This window comes from Atheta coriaria, unplaced genomic scaffold (assembly GCF_025399875.1).
Source record: "Atheta coriaria isolate IRGN ID8LTWV9N9 unplaced genomic scaffold, Caltech_Dcor_3.1 hic_scaffold_3_pilon, whole genome shotgun sequence".
Lineage (NCBI taxonomy): Eukaryota > Metazoa > Arthropoda > Insecta > Coleoptera > Staphylinidae > Dalotia > Dalotia coriaria.
This window is the reverse complement of record NW_027045445.1, coordinates 6,722,565-6,737,718: the sequence shown is the minus strand read 5'-3', so window position 1 is coordinate 6,737,718 and position 15,154 is coordinate 6,722,565. Positions and strand designations below refer to the sequence as shown.

Here is a 15,154-nt window from a genome sequence, read left to right as displayed (position 1 = left end):
ACAAATTATTTCTTTCTCTCCACCAAGTCAATGTGTAACGTGTGAAACGCCGCACAACTCTACAAAGTGTAATAATGATTTAGTGCGCGTTTTACACTTTACGAATGCGTATTATTTGAAATGTATCATTTGCTTCGCGTATCTGTAACGAATGCCGAAAATAAACACACGTACACGCCGGTTTTTTTCGGCGGTGGCATTAGCTACAGTTATTTATTTGGTTATTATGGTAACTACGTTTCATTACCATTACCACACATCCTCTGCGATTAGAGATCGATAGATGATGAGTTTGTTTTAATGTGGGAACTTATTGAAATGAAAGACAGAAAGAAAGAAATCAAAGAAATGACTTGAAACGTTCGAAAAAAAAACATTTTCATATCTAATTTCGCTACCGTGTCCAGCGCAAAAAGAAAAAGTGCCCGTGATGAAAAACGCAAATTCTCGCGCAGTTACCCACCAAACCTATAATTTACGACGTTCCTCACCGGCTGCTGCACGCTCGATAAGAGACGTTTGTGAGTTGGCGTTGCAGCAATTTCAACACGGTTGACAAGCGCGCTGCAGAGCTTCTGGGATGCAATTAAATCAATCAATACACATTTTAAGCGAACCACGGCAACATACACACACTTGCTGGCCACTAAGTGTCAGTATCCACTGGCTAAAGACATATCTCCAGCACGACTGGCTGTGGTAAAGTATAATAATTTAGTCTTATTCTACGCGCAGCAAGCCACTGTATAATTTCGAAACTCTTGTTGCTCTTAATCTGAAATGATTTCCTCTACACTCCCTACAGTCTTTACACTGTGCACGCCAGGTCGCCAGGTAATCTAATGTTGTAGTACTTAAAATTAAAATTGTTGATGCTGATGAGTGTTAAAATGCTACCAGTATACATTTTAGAAGCGCATTTTATAGATAACATTGCAATAACATTTCAATGCCTAAGCTATAAACTTGAATAAAAATTATCGTTTATGTTATAAATGCTATTTTTGTTTAATAAAGTTTTTTTGTGCATATGGCCCGTATTTATGACAATGCGCAGATGTTTAGCGCAAAAATTGTTATGCCACACATGCAAATGTCACAAGAAGAAGCAAAAACAAAAACAAGTGGTAATAAAACGTGCGCATCGTAAAAATCCACGAGGCGTAATGAAGAAATTAATATAAATTTTAAATGAATAGCTGCACAGCGTTTTTAAGTGCTGCGTTATCACGAAATGGAATGGCGAGCAATTATTATTAGCGGTGTGTACGTAAACGTTATAATAAAAATGGTGTAAGGACGTTATTTATGCCTTAATTACTTTTAATTCCAGTTGAGATAAAATAACGTTTAATCGATACAAAATTTTATGGAATGCACTTATACAGAAATAATCTATCTATGCTAATTCAGGCACGTGACGAAAAAGAAATAAAAAAAAACATTGCACGTACGTATAATTTTAGCAAAGTCTTTCAAAATAACTTTTGATTAATTTCAAGTTTTCTTCAAATCCGTGTACAAATTTGTTTCTAAATTGATTTAGAAAAATTAATGATATATGAAGTAACGTACTTGGCACACATCTTATAACTTCTTCGAAATTGGAAGCTAACTAATCGCCCTTTTAAGCCCCTTAATGACGTTTAATAAATTTCAATCCGAGCGCCGCTGGTTTGCGTTACAAAATCGTGTAATTAATAGTTTTTGAACGTTAACCAGTATATGTTTTAAATCAATTCGACGTTGGAGAAAAAAGTACGTAATCCTACATGCGTTGCACTACTAGTTCGGAGAACGATCGCTTTTTTTTAGTAATAAATTATTATTTCCGAATGATATTTCTGCTTTCACTAGCCGGCGAGGTGAGCGCATGGCGCGTAGGAGGACTAAAGCGGCTTTTAATATTCCCAATAATTTATCGGAGAATTAATGAGCCAATTAAGTATATTAAGTGCTATCAATACATTTCAAAAATTATTATTAGTTAAGCAATCTTGCCTAAATATTTATTTAAATTTTTGTAAAAGTAGGTGGATTTATTTATTTCGTCTAATTTTAAATTTGCATAATCTGATTGAGGAAAAAAATCATGTGTGCAGATCACACGCGGTAGAAGAACAAGTGAACACTGCACTGAGAGAGAATCAGACGAAAATAGTTTCAGGAGGGGGATAATTATTATTTATTCATTATAATATTGGCATCAAGTGTAATAGAATATTAACTAACAAGTGGCTAAACGCATTACAGACAAGATTAATTGAGAGCGAGGGTAGCGAGCAGTTTGCCGAGATGTTCATTCTTTGTTAACCGAAATAAACGAAATTACTTTACGTTCAACGCAATCTAGTGGTTGAAAACACAAATTTTACATCAAACCAACACAATTCAAAAGTATTGTTAACAATGTGAATGCACAGTTACAAAAAAAAAAATTGTAAATATAAACCGGTGGAACGCTTCAAGGTATTGGTTAAAACGCAAAACAATTTATCTATGTAGTTCAAGAATTATGCACAAATGCAAACAATAAATGTTGAATCAAACGGAAGTCGTGAATAAATTGCCACACTCGAACAACAATAACCACCGTTCCTATATCCACGAATTTTTTCGCCGGTTAGCGACAACGCTCTAATAGCCGTCCACGATTTCTGCAAGCGATTTCGATTTGCAGCCAATCTACCTATATACTCGTACTCTCATACTACGCAAATGGCGCGGAACTCTCTGCAGCAATACGGAAAACTAGAAACGGCCGCGACCATTTCCGCAAACCCCACGGCGTTGTTCTCCACCTATTTCCAAACGCGCACGAAACTAACTATGTGTAACGAACTCAACGAGCTGCTGCTACTCGAATCTCTCGCGTTGACTACCGACAGCCACCACACACAGCCAGCCACTTGTTGTTCTCGCGTGTTACCTGCGCGCGTATAATTGTGTTAGGTAGTAAGTACTAATACGAGTAGTTCGAATCGAACACCACGGGGAGCACTTTTCAGCCTACATTCATTCAATGCGCCGCTGCTGGCCGGTTTATAATAACTATCGGCGCTATAATCCGTCGATCTAAAACTCGTACGTTGCAGCGCTATATCCAGCGTGTGAGGTATGATTGCACAACGAAATTATGACTGCAAGGTGTATTCGTATTCAGACGAGGCATTGAGGCGTAGATAAATATTTGGCCTAATTATGCTTTAATATTTCAATATTTGATGTAAAACCTCACCGGTTGATACAAACTATATATTTAGTGTGTATTATCAAACGATATCGGCCGGAACGGAACCAGTCGCTGCTGTGTAGGCTGAATTAATTAATTTTGTTATGTTTACGAGCGTTTTATGTTCGATTAAATACCGCGACGCGCGGGCTTTTTGATTTACATTCTCCAAAAACAAATAAAGCATTAACATTTTAATTTTACCCCTAATGAAATATTTAAATATTTTGATGTGTAGTTGTCCCAGCAAACAAAAGCCAAAGAGCATAAAAATAGTATCAGTCGATCTTGAGTTTTAAATAATCACCACCGACTTTATTTCATCTAAATTAATAAAATAAATGAAAATGTGAGTGTTTTGTTTGTTTGTTACGTTTTAACGCAAAAACTACGCAAAAGAATTTTGATAAATATTGAGATATAGTAATTTTCGATCAAAAATAATAAAATAAGCTACATTTTGTCACAAAACTATAACTTACAGGTTTTAAAAATAAAACATGAAAATTAATTTAAAGATTCAATCATAGTTAAAGCATTTTTTAAATCAACACGAGCAAAAACTAGTAGGTAATAAGATCGATTTGACCTGAAGTAATTTAAAAGGTTATATTGATTGCTATAAAATAATAAAGGAAGTGTACAAGGTGATAAAATCCAATAACACCATCATCCGGCAATATTTTGCTCATAGATGATGGCTCGATTAACGCAATCGTTCATCAATATTTTCTAATGGCTACTTATAGACGGTAACATCGCGTATAAATCAATCGCGGCTTTAATTATCACTTATCCATTCATTGATTATTTCGCCGCGCGCACAAACGAGCCGCTGTAATTTAAAACTGGAAACGATTCCGAAGGAACTGTTCCATTAGAACGCGCGAGCCGCGCGCAATAAGTTCGCCGACCATTAGCTCTCGGTCATCATCTTTGCGCGAGGTTGCGACAGAGTTAAATAATTTATTTGCAATCGCGGTGAATTTCCCGTTTTGCCCGGCGCACGCTGATAACCGCATCGTATTATCTCTGAAACATCTAATGTTGTTACGTGACGCAATGACGAATTGTTCGCGTATTAGTCGTACATCTAATTAGCTAGTTAATTTACAACTTTACGATTTCAAGTCTCATAATTAACGAATGTTAGTAAAATTGTCATCAGAAGATAAGTTACTGCGTGAGAGAGGTGTTGGTGTTCGAGGAAGTAAATTGAGTCGGTTTTCGACATTTTCGCGTCGTGTGCGTCGTTGTGACAATCACACCAGGTTTACAAATAAAATGCACCAACATCAAACGACGCGATAAATCCCTGCTTGTCCGCTTGCATAGGCATTATTTTCGAAAGGGTATTGTACACTGTCATTTGCAATAAAAACAAACGACTCGTGGCAAGTGTCGAGAAAAGTTATACGTCTCTGTTTTTATGCGTTTCGCGAGCGTGCCTAGGCGCGTGTGTTTCACCGCTTTGATTGTCACTCAACCACCTGCCTTCTTTCATGCGAAAAATGGTAATGCACGCAGGCGCGAGGCGCATTTGTTGTAAATTATCCGCGTGCAATTTAACAAATGCGACACACACGTACCGTAATCGCCAAAACCGAGCTGCGAAATTCAGGGAACAAAACGTAATTACGCTATGATTTATTAGAATGTGAAACTGCAGCAAGATGACGGCGATGTCCATTCAAACAACAAACAAACAACAAAACACGACAAGAAAAAATAAAAAAAATAAAAGTGGACGTTATTTTTATCGCTTTTTAATTAAGACCGCGACCAGTAATTAAGCCTGTTCTAATTTGATTACGCGGCCGTAAAAAAATCTCAATCTGTATAAGCCTGCTGAGAGTTGGTTGCATTCGGAAAGAATTCCATGTCGATGTCGTACTACTACCTCTCGCGCATTCTCCGTTTCGACACACGGCGAACTAGAAATGCTCGCGCGACTCGCATAAACTAGACGCACATTCGGAATGAAATAAAATGTTACCCAACAGTCGCGGCGCTGTGAATGGCTGGCATTAGTTTGACATAACAAACTAATACACGGAATGTTTTTCGAGACAACGCGCAGACGAGAAAACAACCAGGAAACTCTGCCCAAGTGCTAGTTTTCTGGCTTGTCGCGGCCGCTGCATCGAAATACCGATGACAAAACATCAACCGACGGCGGACATTCCGGTGAATAAATTTAATTTTAAAAATTATTAAACCTACTTCTTGAGGATACCGAAATATTCCGGTCCGTGGACAGTTTCCGCGCGGAATTGGGAAACTAACCCACCGGAAACATCAGCAAGTTATTTGTTATTGGGAGGAGGTTACGACTACTTCAATATTAGGTAATCTTAAAACAGTTACATCCTGTGAAGCTACAAATTCTAATTGTTTTTGCATCCTATTCATCGACGTAAAATACCAAGATTACGATTATATTGAAAAGTCTGGAATCCATTTTCAACCTTAGCTGGGTTACGACAGAAATGTTTACAAATGTCGTAAATATTTAACAAAACTTCACGAGAAGCTATAATCATAGAATATAAGAGGTGTAGGTACTCTTATTACTTATTCAATCCTATCTAATGTTTTACGAGCTATTTAAATTGTTTAAGTAATAACAACAATCGAGTAATGCAATTTAACGAAAAGAAAAAAAAACGATGTCCCAACCTCTCTTAAATGCACCGTTATTGTAATTACCGGCAGGTTACATTTTAAAGGTGCAAGGTGCATTTGCGTCAATTGATACAATAGGTACTAAATCTTTCCAAAATAATCACATAATTGCAGTATAAATTTATTATTTTGTCAGAACATCGTGTGAGGGCAACCGTGGGCGTTAAAATAAACCCAGATGACATTCAATCAAAATTACTCGCAGTAAAATCTCCGCCCAGAGTGAGTATCAGCTTTAATTGAAGTTATTTGCTCTTGGCATGTGTAAGCCGAGTGAATTAACCTAATCGGCAGTAAACGCAAACGCCCAGAACACCCCGATCGGCGGCGGTAGCGCGGCGATAATCATCCGCTAAACGTTTGTCGAAAAGAGCGCAAAGAGCGTCATTGCGCCGCCGCGCAGCAGCGACTAATCGTTAAAAGCATCTTTCGCCGCGGCCCACACAAGAGCGCGGACACTAATGGACGTAAAGCTGTCCGCACTTGCGCTTTTGCCGCGGTGCGCGCCGACGATACCGACTACCGATCATTCCGCCTTTACAAATGCCCACTCTGGTCGCGTATGTGTGAGAAAACATAACAGAACAATTGTAAACATACAGATGCGGACCGGCGACGATTTCAACCCGATGCACATTCATATACATTCCCCCAGAGTGCGGTCCTGTGCATTTAAAGAAGTAACGAGTACTTACAAGTGTTTTTATTCCACTCTACATATTGCCACACTCGATGACACCGGGTTTTCAGTAGTAAAACGAGCAGTGCTAATTTTATGAGCGGGTGGATACCATTTACATATCAACATATCAACATTCTTAAAATTATAATAAAAACAAGCAAAAATTAAAATGTTCTCAAAAATTTCTAAGAATTAAGTTACTGAAGTGACTTTCTCTTATTGTGTGACAGTGACATTTTCTTTTCTTTGTGTGTTGTTATTGAGTCGTTGGTAGCCTTCCAATTCTTCCATCTTCTTGTGTCAACGGGTCGAAAATTTCTCAACGTCGCGGACTGATATCTTTTTTTTTTTTCGACTCTTGCCCAACTTAAACTTTACATCTCATTTACGTTTATAAACAACAATCCGATTCTATTACACATATCACTGACACACTGCGCCTCCAACACAACACACAACACAACAACACGTTCTTATTAATGAACATGTAAGTCAGTAAGTAATTTTTGGGCGTCAAAAACGTTCGCCCACTCCGCGAGACGCACGTCTTCGACGGCTCATTTATAACGCGTGTCCGCGAACGGGCGGATATTAAATTAGCTGTCTGGAAAAATGTATTAAGTTACGCGAAACTGGCCGCAAACTAACATGGTAAGCATCTATCTGATATTCACACCATCGCGCACGCCTACGTCCACAGAAAAACTTCACTTTTCCTCGGACATGAGGCCACTTGACTTGACTTATGATAGTTTATTATGTAAAATTAATTTATAAAATGTATTCATTTATTACCTTATTTTTTTGAAACCATTTAAAGTTTGACATTTAATTTATGCGCGCTGTTACACATGTCCATCAAATAATGTTATTAAGTCTCATTAAGTCAAACGCAAATGTGTCCCAGGCGCCGCGCGTAAGCGCACTCATGAAATATTTAAATTTATATCGATGCTGAATTCGGGATAAATTGTCGCGCATTAACATTTAATGCCCATCGTGAATAACTCATTTTATCGATGCATTATTTATATATCGGACCAAATTTTAGACGCCATAAAAGTTCTCCAATCGCTTAATAATCATAATTTCATGCGCTTTTGGCGTAATCGCTCGGGAATAAAATTATACAGCAGATGTGCAACCGTTTACTGTATTTTTGATTTTTTTTTATAAATACAAAAATGTAAAACTATTGCGTTTTCCACTTTCGAAATTCGAAAAATGTTAATTCAGCGCGCTTACATTTCCAGGTGCATTAAATTTTCTCGCAATAAAACATTTTCACACACACGGACGGCATTTGCTTTATGAACCAGCATTATATCTGCCGCGCATAACTCTCCGTTCACATCGCGCGAAATGTGTAATAACGCCAGAGAACAGACATATCAGTGATAAGAATGTGTATCGAATAAGTGAAGCAAATTTCCAGGATGTTTACAACCGTAAAAATATAACTGTAACCGTGCAAACTATTTCATCTCTATTTCTCCGACCACCAAAAAAAAAATCACAACTAACAATTTCTAAATATCAAAGGATCAAGTTTTTGAATGTCAGCGATTTTTGCCGTGTGTCTCGTATTCAAACGTTGTGTGAAAGCCGGTGATGTTTTGTATTGAGAGAAATGCGTCGCATTCATATGCGTGCGATCGTTTGATGTCCGGGCGAGCAGGACTTCTTGAATTATTGCGTTCCGCGCTGGAATAAGTGCGCCGGAGAGGTAGACATCGCCGCGCGCGGTGAGGAGCACCGAGAAATTGTAACGTCCGCGGCGAACTTGACGGCGTTAACAAGCGTGATTTATCGTTTGCATGTTCGGCGCGAAGGATTCGCCAACTGAATAATGGAGTAATACGCACACGCGGATGTTAGAAACCTCGCCCCGCCGCGCCGCTGACGTCCGGGGAATTTCGACCAACATGCTCCTGATTTTCTGATGCATTTCATTTTAATTCGCTCAACGTTGGATATTTGTTAAATTACCGCGCCTGTCTCTTACATTTAATTGCACCGCACGACCAACGACTCAAACGTTGAAAACCATCCAAGTTTAAACTCAACTTTGAGGTTAGTTTAATCGGGAAACAGTTATCTATTTGTAAACTGCATGCAATCGAATCATAGGTTGATACTTCTTACTCATTTCTAGGAGAAACACATTTTGGAAATTTAACACTCAACACAGCACGAAAAATTATGATCTGCACGGAAAAACCGATAAAACGCGATAATTAACAAACTTTCAAAACTACCCGCCAGAGGGCGCATCAGCTTCTAGAGATCATATTTTGGTTTATAACTGAATTAGTATGCAGCGGTAATATTTAACAAATTGTGTAATCAATGAATCGAATCATTGGCAACTGATTTGTAGCTTCCAGAGTGCAATGCATCAGTAATTTCTTTCGTACATTACTCACCGCGCATGACGTATGGGCTTGTTCCAAGTATCATAATCGTCGCGGCTATTTTCTGCTCTGGATATGAGCGTTTTTTGATACGAATTGTTTTGATATGCATACGCGCATTCTTTGAAGATAACCTGGACGCCCGTAGTAGAAATCGAGATAACAAATTACGACGTGTAGAAAATTGATTGATTGTGCGTCCGGAACCGGCTCGTTCGGATAATTGGTTGCGTCTTACGGCTACCATGCGTATCGATTCCAAATAGATTCCAACAAGAATGCAACATTAACATTCATGCAATAAAAAAAAACGCTTTGGCTCGTCTTTTTAAACTCAATTTAAGCCGGATTTTTACGACTGATGCGTACAGATACGGTTAGTTAAGGTGTAAAATTACTTTCTATTCGCATCGATCGACACACAATGTCACAATTTGGGCAATATTTTTATAAATCATGCCCCGCTGGAGTGTAATTAATTTTGTTTTGGCAGAGATTTAGAAATTGAAAAGCATAATGATCGCGGCACGATCGAAGCGGCAACATTTCGATATTTTCTCATTTATTTCTTTTATTTATACAGCGCGCCGGCGTTTAATTGATATGTTATGTTGTGTCTTACATACGTCAATCATTTTTAAACGCTCATTTATATGCCCCGCGTGCACGCGCATTGTGTAATTTTAATACGGCATAAATTCGTAGATATGCGTACCATTAAAATTTTTGGAATGGATTTCTATTCATAGCGCTCCTCATTTATTTATAACATAATGAAACGCTGAAAACTCATGAATGCAACACACGCGCGCGCCAGGTGAGCCGAAGTCGCGATCATTAATGGCATGCCCGGACACATTCGCGCATCGCGCCGCATGCGATGAGCGAAATAATAATAAATAATATATGGATAATTAAGCTAGGAAAGCGTTAAATCGCGGCGGCGCGCGCGTAGAGCCTTTGAGTCGTAGGTGCGCGTAGGTTATGACACGTAAAATTACCGCCAGACATCAACACGCAAATGGAGACGTCTATTTCGCGCTGGAATCGCCGGATTGTTGGGGAAAAATCGCTGCCTGTCAGGTGTTGTAGCTGGTGCGCTAATCCGGCGCATAGATCATACTACGCCCGCTGCCGACCGACCGCGGTCGGCTAAATCTGTTCCGCCGACTCCGCGGCAACTATTTGTTGCAGTTATGAGGAATTGTGACAGCTCGCACGCGGTTACGTCCATCATCTGCGCGGAATTCACACAAATGCATGAAATTACACTTCAGCGCATAAAAATATGCAACCAAACATACCCCACAAAAAATCAATAGTTTCTGAACATAACCGACAATAAAATTATCCAACGCCCCCTCATTTTCAGCACAAAATGTACGCGTCGGTGCAAAATGCAATCCATCCCAAAAATAACCATAAGTTGGATAAGTACATGCGCGCATGCAAAGCGAATATATAGAAGGCATGTTGTAATGCCACCGGCGGCTCCAACAACTTGTGATTTACTCTCTTGTTTATAGGTTTTATAAGCGCATCTTTTCCACGCACAAAAAAGAAATGAACACACAGGCCGGCCGCATGCGTTGCACGTATGTATTCAAATTGGCCGCCTAGATGCATTCGGCGCATCGCGATTCATTGCGCGCATCCAGCGCGCGCTGAGAGATGAAAAACAAGCGCGCATTATATATTAATATCTTTAGCGCTGCTTAATGGCTTACAAAATAGATATTTATCATAATTTATTTTGTATTTTGATCTTTTTCTCTTTTAACTGTGATTTATTTCATTGAACAGCCGCGTGCATAGTTACTCACAATATTTGCACAATACAATTTTTTGTCTACCAGTTTATTTGTATCCAAAAACATACTAAGTGTGTGAATTTTTTGAAAATTTGTTTCAAAACGAATCAAAAATTCAAGTTGGGGGTGAAACATAATTAGGCCCATGTGGGCGGTATTAAATTAACATATAAAATGAGCTTGAGTTGTTTCACAGGTCGACAGACATTTGGACCAGGCGCCGATATTCGTTCCTTGAGGGCAGGTAGAGTCTTAAATATTGAATATTTTCAAACTTAATACCGCTATCAAGACAAAAATATGTACATTTATTTAAATAACTACACGACGCGGAAAAAAACGTTTATAAAGCCGGGGAATCTCAGCGACACATGTTCATTAACATTCGACGCTGTATATCCGACATACCGGCACATACCAAACACGATGAATTAACGAAATAAACCCGTGTGAAACCTTGTATTATTTATGGATCGCAAATTCAGTTAACTACAACTACACCGTTGACAGGAGACAATTTAATATTTGCGAAATTACATAATACTTGCGAGAGATGTAATAGATGTGCTTATGTGGTCATGACGCAAAGCAAAACCGCACACAAAAAAAAAACGCACGGCAGACGAGAGAGAACCAGAACTGCCACCCACCAGGAATAAATTGAATTTTTTCTCCCCGCTCTGCTTTCTGCTCGTTCATTGACTCTTTTTCTGATACTCATTACGAGCATCTTATATCATCACTAGATGTGGACGCGTACTTTGTGGATATAATATTTTGACGTAATAATAAACAAATTCATTGTGAGTGAGTGAATGAATAAATAAGTCGGAGATACATACACACAGGCGAAGCGAAAGCATTGCGCCGGACTGCTTCATCGGCATTCGTAATTATTATGATGATGAGATCGGTGCGCACTCAAGCGGATAATATTTTTCGTTGACCCAAGGCGAGGGTGGCCATGGCCGTGCATACCAATCTCGGCGAGTGCACCGCCGTGCGCATTTGCATCGCATGCACCTACCGGCAGAGAACCCACTTGTGGGCGAACGTGTATTTACAATATTTAGAGCAAACTTGTGTTCGACAGGTCGGGTCTCAGACCGCAGACGCAGTATGATATAAAAAGCATCATATTTAGACGAATAATGCTTCGTAACGTTGTTACTCGTGTAACTACTATGCGGTGTGTGTGCATCGCCTCGAGGCCCTCGGGGTATCAAGGAAAAATGCTTCTGAAACAACAGCACTACAATGCGTCTAGTGTCTTGTTTCACGCATCAACAGACAAAATCTGCAATAACTGTTATAGATTTATGTGATTTCTTTCGTCATTTCATCACATCACTTCATATTATAATACAGTAAAGCAATTTGAGTTTTTGAACTTGTTGAGTAGTGCGAGCAGGTGAACCACTTTGCTTCTAGAACAAAGCAAACGATACTTAATGTGTACTCGCGCACAATTTCAGCAATTGCTCGAGGTCGGGTTTACCTGAAAGCTTTTTTCTTTACCCCCATGGCAATTAAATGTTTAGTGAACCACGCGCTGCCATAATCGTCGCTGATTGCTGTCATGACACGCAATCCCTTATTCTCTTCCGCAGACGCCACTTTTTTTAAATTTACACCGACTGTAGCCGAAAAATAAAATAAAATTCCACGCAGTTGCGCGCATTTAATAAAAAGTTAAGTAAAGCTGAGTCAGCAAAAATTACAAAAACAAAGTTTTGCATTATGCAGTGCAGTGCGGTGCAAGTCATGCGTTGATACAATTTTCATGATCGAATGCATTTTCGTGTGCGCGCTCACCGCATAAACGCCCACTTTATAGTGCAAATTACACGCGAAACATCCGCGCCGAACCATCCGATTAATTACGGTTATCCGTTCGCCGTTCGGCGAATTAATGTTTCAATTAAATATTTACGTCTGTCGGGTTCCGTTCGTTTATGCGAATCGGTAAGATATTCGGGTTGCAGTGCATTGCAACCAACAACACAACACAACACAACACTGCAGCGAGCGCAACGAGCACATTTACGAGTGCTCGCTAATTACAATACAATTAAAGTTTGCGCTAAAACGGCCGCAAAAATTACACACATTGTAAGCGAGTGCGCGTACGGGCGAGTCGTTAACTTTTATAACAACTGAATTATTTATACATTTCTCCGCTGCGCGCCGTTTAATTGACGCAATACGAGACGACAATTAAAACTAAATGATAAATAACTTAATAACCAAAATTAGTCAGGGTTTTATTAACGTGTATGCAATTAAAACAACATACAAACACACACACTCACACAAAGCGACTAAAATTAAATTCAAGTTAACAGTGCAAGTGATTCACGATGTATGCAACCAAACAAACACATAAACTGCGTTTATTAATTTTTATACAAAGGTTATGTCCGTTCTTGAGGACGTCCACAATGTAGGGAACAAAGTATGCAACACACACGCAGGTTTGCTACCGAAAGCGAGAACTGGTTTGCGCGACCGCGAGGCATACGCCTAGCCATTGCTTAGCTATGCTCCCGCATTGACCCCATCGCCCTCGCTCCGCACACACGATAATTACGTCAAAATCGGCTTCTTTCATACTTCGATCCAATATTACAACCAGCGCGCGGCCTGAACAACCTGCGCGCATAACGACGCCGACATTCTCCGACCATCCTGATCGCCGCATCACGATTATCTACATCTCGCGACGAGCGCTTGTTGCTTTTTTATTACTCGCTGCGCACCCGCACAATTTTCTATTTTTTCAACCACCACTATAATATGTACAACACACAGCTGCGCAATGATTATTTTTGATTCTTATTTAACATTATTGTTTTGTACATCACGGATTTAATAGGTGTCGGGTCATAGAAGTCCAGCAGGGCATTCTGCGCAATAGTTAATTTTGTTTAACGCAGAGTGTTCGTAGTTAAAAGGCAAGTAACTAATAGGAAATGTAAATCGAAAACGTATGAAGAAGCAACGCCTCCACCGCAATATAATAGGTGCCCGGCGCAGCGTTGCTTAATGATTTCCGACCGTGCCTAATTTACACCTGAGAATACTCGCTGCGAGCCGCGGTCAAAGCTAATTGTATTCCAGCGTTGTGTTTTTTTTTATCCTTTCTTTCAACTGTAGATACAACATAACTCAACCGAGTTTACAATCAAATTTACATCGCGGTGAATCAATACGAAATCACTAACGCACTAAGGATATCCTTTTTAAGAGGAAATTAATTTAATATTTTTTTTAAACTAAGTAAATAAATAGTTGCTTGTTATTATATTATTGTGAAAACATGCAATGATTAAATTGTATCGAATGTTTCGACGCCTGCGGCCGCCAATCTATAACATTTTCCAAGAAAGTAAACTGCTTATTTTATGTTTTTTGTCGAGTGTAATTTGATTTAGATACTTCAATCGAAACGGAAGACATTTTTAATGGCCGCATGCTTTCAATAGATTTCAAATACCATTTTTTATCGGTAGCACATTCTTGCTTACACGATAAACATTTAATCCGGTATTTTAACTTTCCACTTCACCTGCAAATCCAATATTATTGGTTTACAGGTGACTATCTAGATAAAACTGAAAATAAATGCATAATAAACTTGTTTTAGGCATACCTTTATACATATTTATGAATGTTGGGTTGCATACTTTTAATATTTTTATTCTAATGTGAATATGAAATATTTTTGCGTTTTTTTTTTGCAAAATTACATGTTAAAACATCAAAACATGTATTTTAACTATTAAATATGACAAGAAATGCAAGAATCCAAGTTTTATTCTAGTGCCTAAACATTAAAATGCCATTTTACTGCTTAAGACATAAAATGTTTGCAAAAAAAAAGTACTAAAAATTAGCACCACCTATTTTCTACACGTAACTAACGATGCATTCTATTCACCTGATTCAAATTTTCAAAGCAAATCGAAAATACATCGCCGACACCGTCAATTAGCTGCTTATTGAATTGAGTCATAAAAATTCGCTGTATAATCCGTTCGCGATTGCACCGCTGCGGTTTAGAATTGCCCTGGGTCAGAGAAGAGATGCCGGCATCGCGCGCGGTGCTCACTGACTCATGATTATCTGTATTATAAACTTTATAGCTTCCTGGTAAAATATATCTAATCAATCGTTTTTAAATTGCCATAATCAGCTTTTAATTAACGAATTAAATTACGCGCAAATTACCTACACTGAATTAAAAATATATTAAATGACGGCATGCGCGGCGGATACTCATTCTATTCACGCATCACTTTGATCAGTAATAAGCCTAACAGCAACGCAA

The 15,154-nt window shown here is 38.8% G+C and overlaps 1 long non-coding RNA gene across 2 annotated transcripts in view; it reads right to left on the bottom strand.

Moving 5' to 3' along the window:
- LOC135789460 (uncharacterized) overlaps nucleotides 1-15,154 on the bottom strand; it is a 58,349-nt gene that overhangs the window by 30,386 nt on the left and 12,809 nt on the right. The gene's annotated exons all lie outside the window — the stretch shown is intronic.